The sequence below is a fragment of the Ambystoma mexicanum genome, chromosome 7p (genome assembly GCF_040938575.1).
Source record: "Ambystoma mexicanum isolate Mex_15411 chromosome 7p, UKY_AmexF1_1, whole genome shotgun sequence".
NCBI lineage: Eukaryota > Metazoa > Chordata > Amphibia > Caudata > Ambystomatidae > Ambystoma > Ambystoma mexicanum.
The window spans coordinates 61,782,648-61,799,831 of NC_090939.1; the positions used below are offsets into that span (position 1 = coordinate 61,782,648).

Genomic DNA, 17,184 nt, shown 5'->3' on the forward strand with positions numbered 1-17,184 from the left:
GAAAGTGTTGTAGAAATTTAACGTGCGCAAGCGAAGCATGTTCTGGAAATTGGCGACGTGTCCAATGGAGAGAAGGGGCCCATTGACATCTTTGTGGTAAATGGCAGAGTAGTCACTATGAAGGTGGACAGTTGTTCCCAATGGACAATTATTTCTAGACAGACATTTGAAAACTGCTTTAATGGGAGGATGGAGCAATTGAAGCAGCCTGACATTAAACCATATGCATACAGCAACGTCAAGATAGACGTATTAGGGAAGTACCCTGCTACCATCAAGTTTAAGGGTAGGAGTTGTGAAGCTGAAATTTTTGTTACCAGAGAAGGATCATCACTCTTACGGTGGAGCGAGCAGAAGAGGTTGGGCATACGCATACAAGCCAATGCTGAGTTTCCGGTCACAATTGCAGAAATGAGGGATCGTTGGGAAAAAGAGTTCCCAACTGTGTTTTCAGAGGACCTTGGAAGGTTGAAAGGTTTTGAGCACAAAATCAAGCTAAGGAAAGATGCGGTCCCAAAAGTACATAAAGTCAGACCTGTTCCACAGAATCTTAAAGACAAGGTCAAAGCAGAGATTGAAACTTTACTTCAGAGGGGCAGATGGAAAGGGTTGAAGGATCGGAGTGGCTGTCTCCAGTTGTCGTAGCAACAAAGTCCAGTGGTGACATAAGACTATGGGGGTCATTCCGAGTATAGAGGTAGCCATGCTGCATTTAGGAGCATGGCTACCCCCATACCGGGTACCGGGTCCGGGTTCCCTGAATGGGGAAATACCCGGCCATTCTGACCTTGGAGGGCCCGGTATTTCCCCATTCAGGGAACCTAGACCTTGTGCATCCCCATTCCCATTCGAGCCCCCATTGGGCTCAATGGGAATGGGGAGCATGCTAACAATGGGCCCGTTAATGATGGGGCCGTTGTTAGAATGCTGGACCGCTCACAGGACCCGCTAAGGACGCCTGGTTTTACCGGCGTCCTTAGCGGGTCCCGCAAACGGACCTCGTAATGAGGCGGTAGGGAGTTAACGGGGCTGGCAGCTCTACCGTCCCCATTAACCCCCTACCGCCAGGGTTGTAATGACCCTCAATGTGTGGACTTGAGGGATCTCAATAGGAACATTCTGGTAGATCGTCATCCCCTACCTATAATAAGTGAGAAACTGGCCACATTGAGCAAGGCAAATAATTTTTCAGTGATTGACTTGTCGCAAGCCTATCACCAGGCGCCACTTTCAGAGGATTGTTAACACCTGACTGCTTTTAACACCACTGAAGGGACATTTAGATATTGTAGGATGCCATCCGGTTTGGCATCGGCGGCTGCGGTCTTTCAGAGAGTGATGGAGACAGTGATGGATGAAGTTCCAAATCTGATAATTTTCCAAGATGATGTCTTGATATTTGCTGAATCCTGTGAGAAACATGATGAAGTCCTGAGAGCTGTGCTGTCAAGGCTGGGGGAGGCTGGGCGCTAACAGCAAGAAGGATGAAGTGTAAACTGTCTGTGGACAGCATTGAGTACTTAGGTCATGTGCTGTCGAATCAAGGTATGAGGCCTACACTGAGCCTTGTGGATGCTATTGAGAGGGCTCCATGTCCTTCAGACAAGGATCACGTTAGATCGTTTCTGGGCTTAGCAGAGTATTACCATAAGTTTGTAAATGACTTTGCCAGCATATCTACACCTCTGAGAGCTTTATTGAGAAAGGGTGTAACATTTCAGTGGTCCACAGAGTGTGAGAAAGTATTTTGTAAGATAAAAGAGGGAATTATACAAGCTCCTTATATTGGGAAATTTGATGCTAAGGATAAGACTGTGCTAGTGGTTGATGCCACGTGTTGGGGTTAGGCACCACTTTAATACAATATGATACCAATAAGGTAGAGAGAGTTATAGCGTTTGCCTCTAGGACCCTCAAAGGAGCTGAGGAGAATTCTTCTGTAATAGAGCGAGAAGCATTGGCCATGTTCTGGGTCGTCAATCATTTAAAATATTTTCTATGGGGAAGGAGGTTCATCATGAGGTCAGACCACAAACCCCTGGTACAGTTGTTTGATAGTGGCAGATGGGCTGTTGGATCTCCAAGGATAAGCAGATGGGGTCTTGGTCGTCAGTTGTACAATTTCGATGTGAACTACCAGCCGGGAAAGAAAAACCTGGTGACAGATTGTCTGTCAAGAATGCCTGTGGAACGGGACCAACCAGTACAAGCTCAGGATTGTGAAGAATGTGTTGTTTCCGAGCTAGTCAGTGTGGACCATGGGAAATGGGAACAAGCGGAGCTTGTAGATGAGGATATGAGAATTATTAAGCTGTGGACTTTTGAAGGGTGGCCTGACAAGGAGGTTCTTTAGAAGAAGTTTGAGACCTGGTGGGAAGTCAGAGAGGAACTAAGTATGTTAGGAAGCAGACTGAGAAGAGAGAACTGTATTGTTCCTCCTGAAGGTGTGAGTATGGTTTTGTTAGAACTGGCACATCAAGGTCATCTGGGTGAGGGGGCTGCCAAGAGGAGATTGAGACATAGTTACTGGTGGCCCAAAATGGACAGGATGGCCAAAGAGTTTGTAAAGAATTGTAAGTCATGCCAATAAAGTGACAAAAATAAGGTTGTGCGTGAGGCACCATTGATTCCTAATACGATTCCAGTTCAACCAGGCAGAAATTGGCTGTGGATATTTTGGGACCTATGGCAGGTTTGGGTGACAGATTCAAGTACATTTTTGTTCTTGTAGATTTTCATTCCAAATAGGTGGAGTGGGAGCAGGGCCGGTCTTACACCAGATTGCACCCTAGACGGGAAGCATCGTTGGCGCCCCATTTACGAAATTGACAACCCAAAAAAAGGTATGTTACCAATGTTGTATGTTACAGAGCCCCTGTCATCCTGTAATACACATCCCCCTTACCACCTGGGTACTGAATCATCAAAGCCTCGCTCCTAACTAAGTCTCCCATGCCACGTTCCACTTCTACATTCAGCAACAGCCCCTTTGAAAATTTGGCCCAAGGACAAGCTCTCTCTGCAGTTCGGATGTGTTTTAGGGGCTTCTTTCATCAGAAGCAGCATCAGGGGAATGCCTCTGATAAACAGATGTATTAATGCTAAGGAGACATTCTGAGTATATTCCAAATTCAACAAGGTGTGTCCGCCACACCATAATACCTGCATGGCGTGTGCTTTCTCATCCTTATGTTTTTTAACCATACATCTAAATGGCTTGAGCAGACGCTGAGGCTCATGGATTGTTCACTAATTGTTCACTAAGGTTACCAACCCCGACAGCCAATCCAAGGGAGCTTGGCTGGGAGTGGCCTTCAACCCCAAAGTTAGGCAGCACATAATGGTCCACTTCACAGCATAGCGAGAGTTTCCCGCCATGCACATCACTTTATGAAGGAGGTAAGTGAAGGCATAAGAAGCATGAAGTCAGATGACTAAATCAGCCTTGCCTGTGAAGACAGAAAGAGCAGTAGCAAAGAAAAAGGAAAAAGGAATGATGTTGCAGACAATCCAACGTTTGGAAAATGTATACTGGACCATCCTGCTAGAAGACAATTAGAATATCATAAATAGTGTGTATGTATCCCGAAAGGCCCCTGTTTAGGGATTACATCACTATAGATTGAGGAGAAGTAGACTCAATCTGTTGTATTTAGAGGGAGAGAAGGCAGTCGTATCGGCGAGGCAATTATTAAAATGAGTGTGAATGTTAGTCATGGGCAGAGTTGGAGGCTCCTGCACAGTCAGCAACAATGTGTTTACATAAAAGAGAAACCAAATTAAACAGGTGCCTTCTGAAATGGCTTTGGTGTCATGGAACGCAGTACAAAACACACACGTAAACCCATAAGCACTGATTAGCAGAGCTGAAACATGTTTGGTTTTCAAACTGGAGATGTTGTGGTGTCCTTTACTGGGATTTTGGATTAGGTCGGTCCAAATGGTGGTGCTGCGAGCATTTTATGAACATGGCATGACTTAAAGTCACTCATAGACAGCGAGAGCACAGACAGTTTGAGTAATGAGTATGACTCCTGTAGGCACAGAATGTACCCAGCCAAAACATCTGATGTTCAGACGCACCGTTATAGGCTATTCACGTTCGCGCACAAACACAAGCACTTGAAAGTCAATTTTACACGGCATTAAGTATTCTGCACTGCCCTCCCCCTCGCTCCCTCTCTGTTGTCCGGCGCCCAAGCCTTCTCCTTAGCCTGTCAGACATGCCCTATGATGTCCATTGCTTCCCATTCAATGTGCTTGTTTCCAATGACCTGTGCGCGGGAGAAAGAGGGCTGTCTGAGGCACAGGGATGTAGTAAAAAGCCAAGCATTCATTGGTGTCCAAAATACGTACAGCCACAGCGTGTTCCCATCAAGCCAACAGCAGGCTACATAGGTTGACCTATCACATGCTAAGGTAGCGCAGTGAGTTGCGTGCTCTAGGCAGAGAGCTGTGTAGTGGCTCAAAGCCAAACTTGGTTACTAAAACATGTGTATCCAGTACGCTGCCATCTAAGGCTCCCCTCCTAGCCAACAAGTTACCTTGGCCGACCTAGCATATGGTAAGGTAGCTGCTCGGTGTGCTGCTTCTTGCTCTACACAGTGTGCTGCGTGTAACCTAGTGGCTCAAAGCCAAGTATTGATACTCAATTCAAGTATCAAGTATAATCACGGGAGCCAGCACTGCAGGTTTCCCAGCCAACAACAGGCTACCTTGGTTGATCTATCACTGGGTATTCGCCTGTGTGTAATCTAGTGGTCAAAGTGTGGACCCATCACATGGTAAGGCAGCTCAGTGGGTTGTGTGCTCTGTGCATAGAGCTGTGTGTAACCTAGTGGTACAAAGCCAAGCATTGACAGCCAAACACAAGTACAGCCACTGGAGCTGACACCACAGGCTTCCTGCCAAGACAACAACTGGCTACTTGGTCAGCCTAACACATGGTAAGGGAGCACAGTGTGTTGTTCTCTGAGCACAGAGCTGTGTATAACCTAGTGGCACAAAGCCAAGCATTGGTACCCAAAACACATACAGCCAGTGCGCCAGTACCGCAAGCTTCCCACCCAGCCAACAACAGAATTCCTCAACCGACCTATCACATGGTAAAGCAGTTTAGTGAGCTGTGTGTTCTAAGCAAAGACCTGGCTGATATATCTAAAATGCAAATGTTCGATGTTACACACATTAGAGTCCAAAACAAGTGCATATGGAATGGGGTGCGGGCACTGCAGGCTTCTGTCCCAGCCAACAACAGGCTACCTCGGCCGACTTATCACATGGTAAGGCAGGTCAGTGGGTTGCATGCTGGGTGCATAGAGCTGCTTGTAACCTAGTGGCGTATAGCCAAGCATTGTTCTCCAAAACAAATACAGTGTGTAGGTAAACACATCAACTGTGAGACCACCACTCCACATTTCTGCCGACCATGACACAAATCGGCCTGTGTGAGGAGGTTTGGTGATTCCTAGCCCAAATTGAATTTCTTTAGCGAGAAGTGCTGTGGCAGAGCAAGTTATATGCTAATGTCATTCTTCATTTCCGGGGAAAGACACTCCCTCGTGTTCTAGGGCTCTGTGGTATGATGCAAACAAACTCCCTATCAGAATAATTAACCCAACAGTTGAAAAATAGGGAAATAATACCAGACCAAGGTTTTTTTTAACTATGAAAGGGACTCGATTTTGATAATTAAGAGGCCCTTCCTTTATTTTCTATTCATTTATCAATGAAACAACAGAATTTTTGGATGGCAGCAGGAAGGGGACAGCAAAATGAGGAAATGGCGATCATTATTGCCAAAGATTGTATCCACTTTTTGGGTTCATTTTTCAAGGTAAAAACTACTGCTTTAATGTAAATGCTTTTGTGAAGGGCACTAGGGCTGGGCCGGACATGTGCAAGGAGTTACTGCCAGCGCCCTCTTTCAGCTATACTGGTCCCTTGTCTGTTCATGTGCAGGGAAGAAGAGCGAGGAGGAGGGGAACAGCAAAGGGAACGTAGTAAGGGAGAAAAGGAGGGGACAACGTGATAGAGTAACTGAGGTTATATGGAGACTGTGCATAGCCTGTTTCCATTAAGCCTATCTTCTAACTACGTTGTGCTCTCCCTTCTCTGCACACGCAGGCAGCATGCTGGTCTGGCACTATGGTAATACCGGCCGTGCTGGGCCTGCGAGTAATGGAGGGGTGGGTATTGGAGGATATACATTAATGATCTTACAGTTACTTACCAAGAATAATGGTTAACACCATTATGGCAATCTTGGCAGTGATAACCGGCACAAGGGTGGCTTCTGGGCTCTGTGCTGTGCTCCTCCTGGCTGGGCACCTGCATACGTCCTGCCTGACTGGGCCTTGAGCCCAATTCCTCTGGCAATTTCAGTGCCAACTGACACAGGGTCAGAGCAGGGCAGGCTGCCCAATCAATCAGCCCCTGTGTCAGTGCAGCACATGCACTGAAGGAGGGAACGTGCAGCCAGGACTGGGGCCTGGATGACGCCACCTCGGGAAGGGAAAACAACAAATGTTGCTATTTGCTGCCCCGAGGCTGCTTAGTGCTAGCATAAAAAAAAATCAACGTGGTGCGGTGCCTGGCTTTGCCTTTGCACGAGCACTGCAAGCACGAAATTGGAATGCAGAAACTGCTTACATGCATTCAGTCAGACTGGCCTGGGTCAATTAATACAAACTTACACAAGTGAAACAGTATTCATTTATTTTTTCACTAACTTTCTTTTTTGATGAGATACTGGACGGACTCTCGGACTGCTGTTTTGGCACCCCCTACAGGCTGACACATCAGGCATCCGCCTGCACTGCCTGACACAAAGACCAGCCCTGAGTGGGAAGCAACCAGAGAAGTGACGGTTAGAGATTTGGTTTCTTTCTTAGAAAAAGTATTTCTTAGGGAGGGTTGTCCTTCAGAGTTAGTGTCTGACAATGGTGTTCAGTTTGTTTCCCAATTTATGAGGAAATTATTAGATGGTTATGGCATCACACACAGTAGGACAGCACTCTATCATCCCAGGGCCAATGGTTTGGTTGAGAGGGTCAACAGGTATATCAAGGGAGATATTCAGCTTGCAATGCATACTGGGCAGCCCTGGAAAGATGTACTAGACCACATGATGTGGAGTTATTTGACTACTCCTCATTCCATTACTTAGGTGTCTCCTTTCGTGTCACTCAAGGGTAGAGAGCCTGGAACTGAGCTCTGCCCAGGTTGGTTAGGATTGGCAGGGGCAGTTGTGGTGGATAGAGACGCTATTATGAGACTTATCAAGCCGGGGCAGAACATCCACAAAGAGTCATTTGACAGGAGAGAGTGTGTGAAAAGTAGGGAGTGGAATGTTGGAGACTGGGTGTTGGTAAAGAATCCCAGAGCTATACAAAAGTGTTAATTCATTGGACCTAAGAGGATTGCTGCTGTGTGTGGAAGTGTTGTCATCTTGGAAGGAGGGGAAGTGTGGTCCCAGGGTAGGTTAGCAAGAGCTGAGACAGTGAGGGATGGAGAATTTGAGGGAGTTGAGGGAGTGAATGATGAGCAAGTAAGACGTGAGGATTTTGATAGCAACAATGAGTCTGGGGTGGATAAAGAAGCGAGGCCTGATGTCAGGGAGAGTGAAGGTATGAGTTGTAAAGTGAGGGGCTCCGATGGCTCCAAGAGACTTGCACGCAAACCTAGCTGGATGAGAGATTATGTTCAGTGAATTCACTCACTGTTTCTTTTCATTTTGGGTTCTTGTTAGTTTTGTTAAATTATATTCTCTGTGTTTTTATTTTCTCTCTATTTCTATTTTTAGTTTTAGTTTTTATTCTGGGGGAGGGAGATATGTAATGATGTGAATTGGTTTGTTTACATTTGTGGTACGTTCATGTTTCACAAGCTTAGCTGGGGTTCCATGCAGGCTTGTGAAACAGAAGGACGGTTGAACATCGAGTTATCAAGTGGCTGTTTGTTAGGCTCCTGGTGGGCCCGTTTTGACAATAGAGCAAACAAAAGAAAAGATACCTTTCAGCGTTCAACTTTTCTTTTCACATACCATTTGTGAATCAGGTACACCATTTCCACCATGTGATTTGAGCAGTTGCACCTGGGGTGGCATCTGAACATGTGCCTCTATAATGTGCACTTTTAGAGGTTGTGACAGGGTCAGGGTCATGACCCTAAACATGGACAGCCAGGACACCGCTCAACCTGGGGAAGCTGGCCTATAAAGGTGTTGCCAGGGCCTAGCCTACCCCAGAGGTGGAGACTCAGAGATGGAAGGGATCACATTATTACACTTGGAGGAGGGTCAGAGACTGCCTGCATGTGTTGATACCACTGTCCTGCCGCCCATACCTGTCAGACTCTTTTCTGGCCAGAGTTATTTTCCTTTTTCTACAGGACCCAGGAACTGTTATGGCAAGTCTCAACTCACCGGCAACATTCAGAGTGCCTGCCGAGAATCCAGCTTCACTGCACTGGGGGAAAGAGGCCAACCTGCTGGTGTCAACAAGGGCGTGTATAGGGAGCGGCCTGCGGTGGCACGTGCTACCCCTGGAATCTGATTGGCCACCCCAGTTGCTACCCCATTATTCCAAACTACGATCCTTATGTGTGTGTGCGCTTGTACTTCATGCCACCACTGCATAAGTCAGTGCCCCACATGGGCCACCCGAGTCAAGAGTGTGGACACGCCACTGGGCCACGCCATGTCGTCTCAAACTGATAACGAGGAGCAGATGCCAGCAAACAGAATGGAAGTGGGCTTAATAGACACTTTGAAGCCTCAGTATCGGAGACCTAACCCTTTGGAAATGTGCAAGGGGAGGTTGACCTCATTGGATAGGTGATACTGGGAAACAATGGCAAGGGAGTATAAACAGCCCACCTCAGAGCTCTGGACAAGGGGTGTTTGGGTGAAATAGAGTGGAAAGCTGGTGTAAGATGCTGGATTGGGACACCAGGAAATGGAGAGCGGAAGGTGGAGTTCTCTGGACGGTCTGGAAGTGTTGGATGAGAATGCAGGCAAAGTATTGTGTGTGAGAGAGTGGCAGCAAAGATTGAGAATATAGTGGTTGGTGTTTGTTTAAGTGTGTGTGAGTAGAGGAGGGAGCGTGAGAGTCAAAGTAGATAGGATGAGGTGTGAAGGAGAGAGGGAGTGTGAAAGAGAGTGTGAGGGAGAGAGAGGGGTTAATAGAAGAAAAAAGGTAGGTGTAGTAGGGGAGGTTGTAGTTTAGGCAGGAAGGTAAAGAGGAGAAAGGAAGAATGTGAGAAAACCTGATGGAGGAGGCAGAGAGAGAGAAGGAAGGGGCAAGAGTGACGGAGCTCTAGAGAAGCAGAGGTGGTGTGGGGAGAGAGGTGAAATAGAGGGGGAAGAATACAGAGGACCTAGGAAGATCAGAGTGTAAAAGCAAGGAAATATCGAGGCTGAGTACCACAAAAGGAAATACACCAAACACGGGCTATAAAGATTCACACTACTGTACAGTTACAAAGAAACTGAAATACAGATAGCTTTCTGGCTCTCAATACATCACAATGAGTACCAGCCCGTCAGAGTGAGGAGAGAGAGTGCTGTACATCTAGACATCCGGCTTTTTATACATTTTAGTAATATTGTCCAGCCCCTCTACAGGTTAATAATCTGTGGTCTAGAGTTTGTGCCAAGTTCACTTATGGCTCATACAATAACATGCACATGGATTACATAGGTTTGTGTTTCCAACAAGTTACAATGGCAAAGTGTATTCTCAGCTCCAACAGTAAGCCATAGCACATATCCCTTCACAATGCAGTTCTGCCAGTGTCCACGCTCAACATTTACATAGTATTGTCCTCGATGTATATTCGTGGATGAGGCTTGTTAGCGCAGACAATCCTCGGGCAACAACTCATTCTCAGTACAAGGTCTCTTTACCTAGTCTAAACAGTTGGCCCTCGGACAGTCTAACCATTAACAGAACTCAAAGGTCGGGAAGTCTTGGTTGCAAGTTAGAAACATAGTCCACCATTTTAGAACAGAGAATCACATATGAACAGAAATCAAAATGGCGGACGAACCTAAAATGGCGGCGAAGTCGATCTAAAATCGGAACTTTGCAACGCAGTTGTCTTTGCAGAGCGACTAGGCTTAGGCCAATATAATCAGAAGGAGGCCTAATATGATTTCCCGTTTAACAAACCCTCCTTTTGGCATAAGCCAATCCCTAAACTACAACTAGTCACTTTACGAGTAACTCCACGTCTCAATGTCCTTACGACCTGAATCACAATCATCAGAGATATCTGTTATGATGTGCTTATTGCCAGTGCATGCCTGCAGGAATGCTGCTGTGTCCTAACTTGGAATGCTAAGTGAGCCTGCGGAATGTTTGGCAATGAATCAAGCCCCATGGTTACAGCCTGGTCAGTTGAGCCTGGGTGATGGGACCTGGTGGTCTTTCATAGTTAACAGCTTATGTAACTTACAATAAAGAACTTACTTGATAAACCTAAGAAGTCTACGGAAGCTGCCACATAACATTGGCGACGAGGATTTCCAAGAACCCAAGAGAGGAAGGAAGCTGAGCTGTGGTGGGGGAGCAGCAGAAGAAGCAGAGAGACCACTGCCCCCAGTCATCCAGAAGTAAGTCCCATCACCCAGGGGGCCCAAGAGCACAGGGGGTTAGAAAGAGAAGATAAAGGGGTGTGGAAGAGGTGAACCAGTGAAGCTCCAAGAGATAATTATAACCCCAAGAGTGATGCACTGGCCCCACAAGGTTGAAGCATAAAGCTTGAAGTAATCTTATCAGATGTGAAGTAGAGCGCAAAAGACTTTGAAGTAAACATGGGTGGCCCCAGGGTGAAGCAAGCGGTGAAGTTAAGGGCACCCTGCGCGAATATAAGGGGTTTTGAAGTAGGAGAAGTAGTTTGGGAAGCTGTGAAGACCCAACATGGAAACATAACCATGTATGAAAGTGAAGCCCCTGAGTTGAAGTAAGAAGTACGATTGGAGCAGTTGTAACTGGGGAAAGCAGATTGAAGCAAAGCCCCTTAGTGGAAGTAGGCTCCATTATTGGATGTTGGTGCACAGGCGTTTGGCCCAAGTTGGGGTTGATGAGTGTCCAAGATGAAAGCCCCTAGCATGGAGCGTGAAGCGTTTCATCTGCCGTTTTTGCCGTGAGCAGTGGGACTCTGTGGGCTCAGATATGTCCGTTGGTGTACGGGAGCTCTATGTCTGCCCAGGTCTCCTGTGAGAGTGATGACGTAGTAATACTGCTGCAGGAGTTAGCGGAGCAATGGAACGCTGTGGCGTAATAGTGTAAACAGTTCAGAGAAAGAGAGCAAACTACGCACCTTTGTTCTGAACTTTTGTTGTTCGTGGCTTTGGAAATACGAAGTTTGCTGCGCTGTTAAGGAGCGTTGAAATAAAGGATAGAATAAAGGACCTAAATAAGACGTCCTACGTGATGACGTTCACCTATGTAAAGACAAAACGCCCCTAGTAAAGGGAAAGGTTGAGGTGAAGGAATGCAGTCCTGTGCGTTTTTATTTTTGGAACTGTCAGTTGGAGCAGCGGAGCGCGGATGTCTTCAGTCAAGCGCAGACAAGAAGGGAAGAGAAAGACAAACGGCGTAGAAGTGTAAATTCCTGGACTGAAGGGAGATTCACTGAAGAAACAGTTTTGTAGCGATGGCTCAAGCCACTTAAGGTTTGCTACGATGTGCCCATGGAAGGAAGTTTCCGTCTTTGAGGAAATCTTCGGGTGTGTGCGAAAGTGCGTTGCCGTCATATGCACACCTTGTTGACATGTATCCTTTGAAGTTTTTGAAGTTTAAGCATGTGGTTATCTTTCATGTTGCCACTATGTTAACACATAGGCTTTGCTGAGAGTGATGGAAGTGCTCGAGGTGCTGTAAAAAAGGGGAGCCCGAGTGAGCTAGTAATAACCCTTTTAGAAGCATATCAGGGTACGTTGCTAGTACTGACTCTTTTGAGGCAGTGTAGGACCGGAAACAGCTCTTCATTGGAGATTGTATGTGCGAGGAGAAGGGTGCAGGATGTGAGTTTTGGAAGTTAACTTGAGCTTAATTTGGTTTTCGTTAATAGGCACAATTTATGTAAAGTGTGAGTGACCAGTACTATGTCAGAGTTGCTAGATTTCACATTTTGAGGCATTTTAGGGTACTTAATGTATTTAATTATATGTCTGCAAAGATACGGTTATGAGAATATGTAAGAGCAAATGTTTTTTTTAGTATGAAGCAACTCCATTGTAAAGGTGGGGACAGGTAGGTTATTTGGATTCCTTCCCATAAGGTGTAGGGATAGCGTCCCGTTGTGAATAGGGATAGCGTCCCATTATGTGTAAGGGATAGCGTCCCGTTGAGAATAGGGATAGCGTCCCATTGTGTGTAGGGATAGCGTCCCATTGTGTGTAGGGATAGTGTCCCATTGTGTGTAGGGATAGCGTCCCATTGTGAGTAGGGATAGCGTCCCATTGTGAGTAGGGATAGCGTCCCATTGTGAATAGGGATAGCGCCTCGTTGTGAATAGGGATAGCGTCCCATTGTGAGGAGGGATAGCGTCTCATTGTGAGTAGGGATAGCGTCCCATTATGAGTAGGGATAGCATCCCGTTGGAGAAGGGACAGCGTCCCGTTTGAGAAGGGATAGCGTCCCATTGTAACTTTCACCAGAGTTTGAAGTCTGAAGTTGTCAAATGGTAGCGAAGCATCTCACGCTGCTGATGCTGTGAAAAGTGAAGTTTAAAGTATGTGTAGTGATAGCCGTCACAGTATCTTCTTTTGAGTGGCATCTCTCTAAAAGATGTTTGGCATTATAACATAACGTGTGTGTATTTGGCCTTCCTTCGTTTGGATTGTCATTCGAAAGAGGGGAGATGTGTTCTGATGTGCTTATTGCCAGTGCATGCCTGCAGGAATGCTGCTGTGTCCTAACTTGGAATGCTAAGTGAGCCTGCGGAATGTTTGGCAATGAATCAAGCCCCAGGGTTCCAGCCTGGTCAGTTGATCCTGGGTGATGGGACCCAGTGGTCTTTCATAGTTAACAGCTTATGTAACTTACAATAAAGAACTTACTTGATAAACCTAAGAAGTCTACAGAAGCTGCCACATAACAATATCAATCACCATAAGGTCTGTAACAGAAATTTCCTTCAACACAAATTTGTTGGTCATTCTTTCCGGTGCGCGTACCTTTTGTCCTAATGTTCCCATAATATGTGCACAACATCCCCCTAACATTGAGCATATGACAGGAAGACATTGTATACAGCAACAGCAGAACAACAGAATACTCAGAATAATCAATAAGACTGAAAGTAACTTCCATCCCCAAGATCGTGAGAAGTCCCAGAACCAAGCGCTAAGATCCCAATTTCCCTCAGGAACATGCACTCTTAACTAAGGACGTGCAGATTTTGTATAGCCTTAAAGATGGTTGGGGAGGAATCCGGTCTGAAAACGCAACAAGCGGACCCCACTGTTTTGCATACTCCACCACACTCAGCCAGGATCTGGTTCTGCAGTGCCACTAACCTTATTGCTTTCTGTTCTAGAGTCATGTTATAGAGTATGTCAGTGGTCCGGTTGATGGTTCTCTCCAGGACTCTCGCTAGTCTTCTGATATCCTCAGAGTTTAGTATTTGCCCCCAAAAAGGTACAAAGGATTTTGCTACGTCACCCAGAACTTGTGATGAAGTATCACCATTTTCGTCCCGCCTTGGACGAGCCCTAGAGATTTCTGTGGTACTATCTATGAATACCCCTGGCAACACCATTCCTAAATAGCAAGTTCCCTGCCAATCCCTAGGTAGCCATGGGAAAGCTTCATTACCGCAAACAAAGTAGACAGGTTTGCCTACATACAAAGGTCTGTCCTCCATGGTCAAGTTTGCAACATTGGTGCAACCCATTGACTGAGTACCATTCCACTGTATGCAGAAAGAAACCGAGTCGGGACTATGGTTAACAGTGTAGGAAGGTGGCGTGGCATCCCCATTGCCGATAGGAGCCAACTTGAAAGAGATCAGAGATTTAAAAGGTTGAGACAGTCTATCAGAAGGCCTAATGGAAGCAACATTAAGCTTGCTTCTATTTGCGAAAAGTGAACATCCCAGGGGCGTTAGAACTCGTCTTTCAAACTCATTCAAATTTGTTCCACCAAAGTTCCCCGAGATGCTACCATTCCATCGTCCAAAGAATAGTGCCCTTAGAGAAGCATAACATGCAGTAGTTAGAGGCAAAGGATGAATATTCCAGCCCAACCCTTTGTCTTCATGTTGCGGTAAATGAGAGCAGACCCAGCAGTTAGACCTGTTCAAAATGGCATGTGTTGCATTCATTATAAGCAGTAGTGTGTTATTGTGGTAACTCTGTCTGTGTTGAGAGTTTCTAGGAGATAGAGTGTGCAGATGCACAAAAGGTGTAGGTACAGTGGGTACATTTTCAGTGGGCAAACCTGTTTCAAGCGGACGTATTTCTTCCATGTACCAAAATCCTAAGGCAATTACTATTGTGAAACCGGTTAACATGATTACAAGAAAACAATACGCTTTAAAAGACCATGTATTTGATGGTCCATTGTTTTTACTGGCCACACAGTCACTTATTTGTTCCATACGGGTAGAGGCAATAATAGGCATTGTTCTTTCGAAACGAAAAACACTGTAGTTCATTTGCTGGTGATCTCCAGATCACGCGTTTTCTTAGTGTTTCCCTATCCCCAGCCAACAACTTTCCTTTGTATGCAAAAGACAGGGCAAAGGACAAGCTCTATGATGATTTTCCTGTTGGCACAGCCGAACCGTGCAGTAAGTCTAGCTCTGTGGACGCAGATTGTACCTTGTGACTCCTGGTACAGTGTGGTCTGCAAACAGCGTGTCGTTGCTTCCTGATGGAAGTGGTGAATTTGCAACAGAACCTAACAGCGGTGAAAAAGGATCTGCAGGAAAGTGTGGAGATGAAGCAGCTGTTTCCCCAGGCCCCACGGGCTCAGGGAGTGTGTCCGAAGCACTCTTAGTACTGCCCAATGCTGAGTGATCGTTGGGAGCAGAGCAAGTGAGCTTTTCCGTATCTTCTTTATCGTGTGGCAAAGGGAAGGGTATCCTCTTGACATGCGATGCATGTATCCAGTGCCTCTTGTCCTCCACCCGAATTTCCGTCTGTGTGGCCAGGAGGACCTTGTGCGGCCCTCTCCACCGCGGTGTGAGACAGGATGCTCTTTCGAATGCCTTCACGAGCACCCACTGCCCAGGTCGGATACTATGACCTGGCCCCTCGTATTTTACTGGGAGGGCTTCTCATACCTGTTGGTAAATCAAATACAGATTTTTTGTTAACCGGTCACAGTAGTCAGAAAGAAGTACATGCTCAATGTCCCTCAGAGCCCGGGGCTTTGGGTAATTCCAAATGTTAACTGGCCTACCCATGACCACCTCATATGGGGAGAGCCCAGTCTTAGTCTGTGGGGTGGTGCTTATTGACAGTAACACTATCGGTAAGGCGTCCGGCCATTTCAATTTGGTGCCGGCACACGTCTTAGCAAGCTTGTTCTTTAAAATTCCATTATGTCTCTCTACCAATACAGCACTCTGAGAATGTCTAGCCGAATGGAACCGTTTATCGATCTGTAATCCCGCGCATATCTGCAGAATTACAGCAGCGATAAAATGTGGACCATTGTCCGACCAGATGACCCTTGGCAAACCAAACCTAGGAAAATATTCCTTAGGCATGGTTTTCGCTGTTGTCATTGCTGTGGGATCTTTTACAGGAAAGGCTTCAACCCATTTACTAAAGGCGCAGATAACAACCAAAACATATTTAAATTATTACAACATTCCATTTCAATAAAGTCAAAATGTATCACTTTGAAGGGGACAAAAGGTGGACCAAAACTATCCCTTGGTGTCGATGTGCCCTTCCCCATATTGTGCTGTAGACAGATCATGCAACTTTGGACAAAACGCTCAGCTGTTTTGGAGATGTTATCGTTCACCCAGATATTTTCTAATATTTTACAAATCTTCCGCGCACAGATGTGGGTGGGCCCATGAACCATTGCGAAAGTCATAGGGCCTCATTACGACCCAGGCGGTAAGTTACAGCCTGGGTCGTACCTTTACCACCATGGCGTAAACTATGTTTACGCCATGGTGGTTGGCGGACTTACCACACCATTCCGAGGTTGGCGGGGCGGTAAGTCCCCATTGACCCATTTACCCTTCCCCATTCCCATTTTTGCCCCATAGGGCATAATGGGAGTGGGGAAGGCGTTAATTACGCCACCGTAAATTACGGTGGCGTAATTAACAACAAGGTCCCTTAGCGCCATGGATTTTAACACCTGCTAAAAGCAGGTGTTAAGTCCTCCATGGCGCTAAGGGACCTCAGAATCAGGCGGTAAGGGTCGGCGCTGTTTACGCCGCCGTAAACCCCTTACGGCCTGGGTCCTAATGAGGCCCATAGTAATGTACGCATCTGGCAGCATCCATTTTCCCTCTAACTTATCCACCCAACACCCATCATCATCCAAACTCGCCAAACCCTCAGCCCATTGCTTAGTTTCTTCTAAAGTGGCATCAGCTTGAATATTCTTTACAGATTCAGTTCCTTCATCTATGGTACAAACATTTGTGGCTTCCCTTGTAGTGTACATGTCTGAGTAGAGATCAGTAGCAGTTTGTTTGGCTATCTGGTCAGCAAAAGAATTCCCTTTTCCTACATCATTTATGATTTTCTGATGTGCACCACATTTCATGATCGCTAACTGAGTGGGAAGTGCAAGCGCTAAAAGTAACCGCACTATCAAGGAGCCATATTGGATCTTCGTTCCATGCGATGTCAAGAAACCTCGTTCTGCCCAAAGTCTACCGAAGTTGTGAAATACCCCAAAAACATACTGGGCCTCATTACGACCCTGGCGGTAAGGGGTTTACGCCAGCGTTAGCTGCGCCGACCCCTTACCGCCAACTACGAGTTTCCAGAGCGCCATGGTCACTTTTCCGCCCGCTTTTTGCGGGCGTAAAAATCCATGGCGCTATGGGACCTCGGTGTTAATTACGCCACCGTAGTGTACGGTGGCGTAATTAACACCTTCCCCACTCCCATTGAGCCCTATGGGGCCGAAATGGGAATGGGGAAGGGTAAATGGGTCAATGGGGACTTACCGCCCCGCCAACCTCGGAATGGGG

At 46.4% G+C, this 17,184-nt stretch overlaps 1 long non-coding RNA gene across 1 annotated transcript in view; it reads right to left on the reverse strand.

Moving 5' to 3' along the window:
* The window catches only part of LOC138526502 (uncharacterized), a 399,203-nt gene that overhangs the window by 8,617 nt on the left and 373,402 nt on the right, over positions 1 to 17,184 (reverse strand). The window lies entirely within an intron of this gene.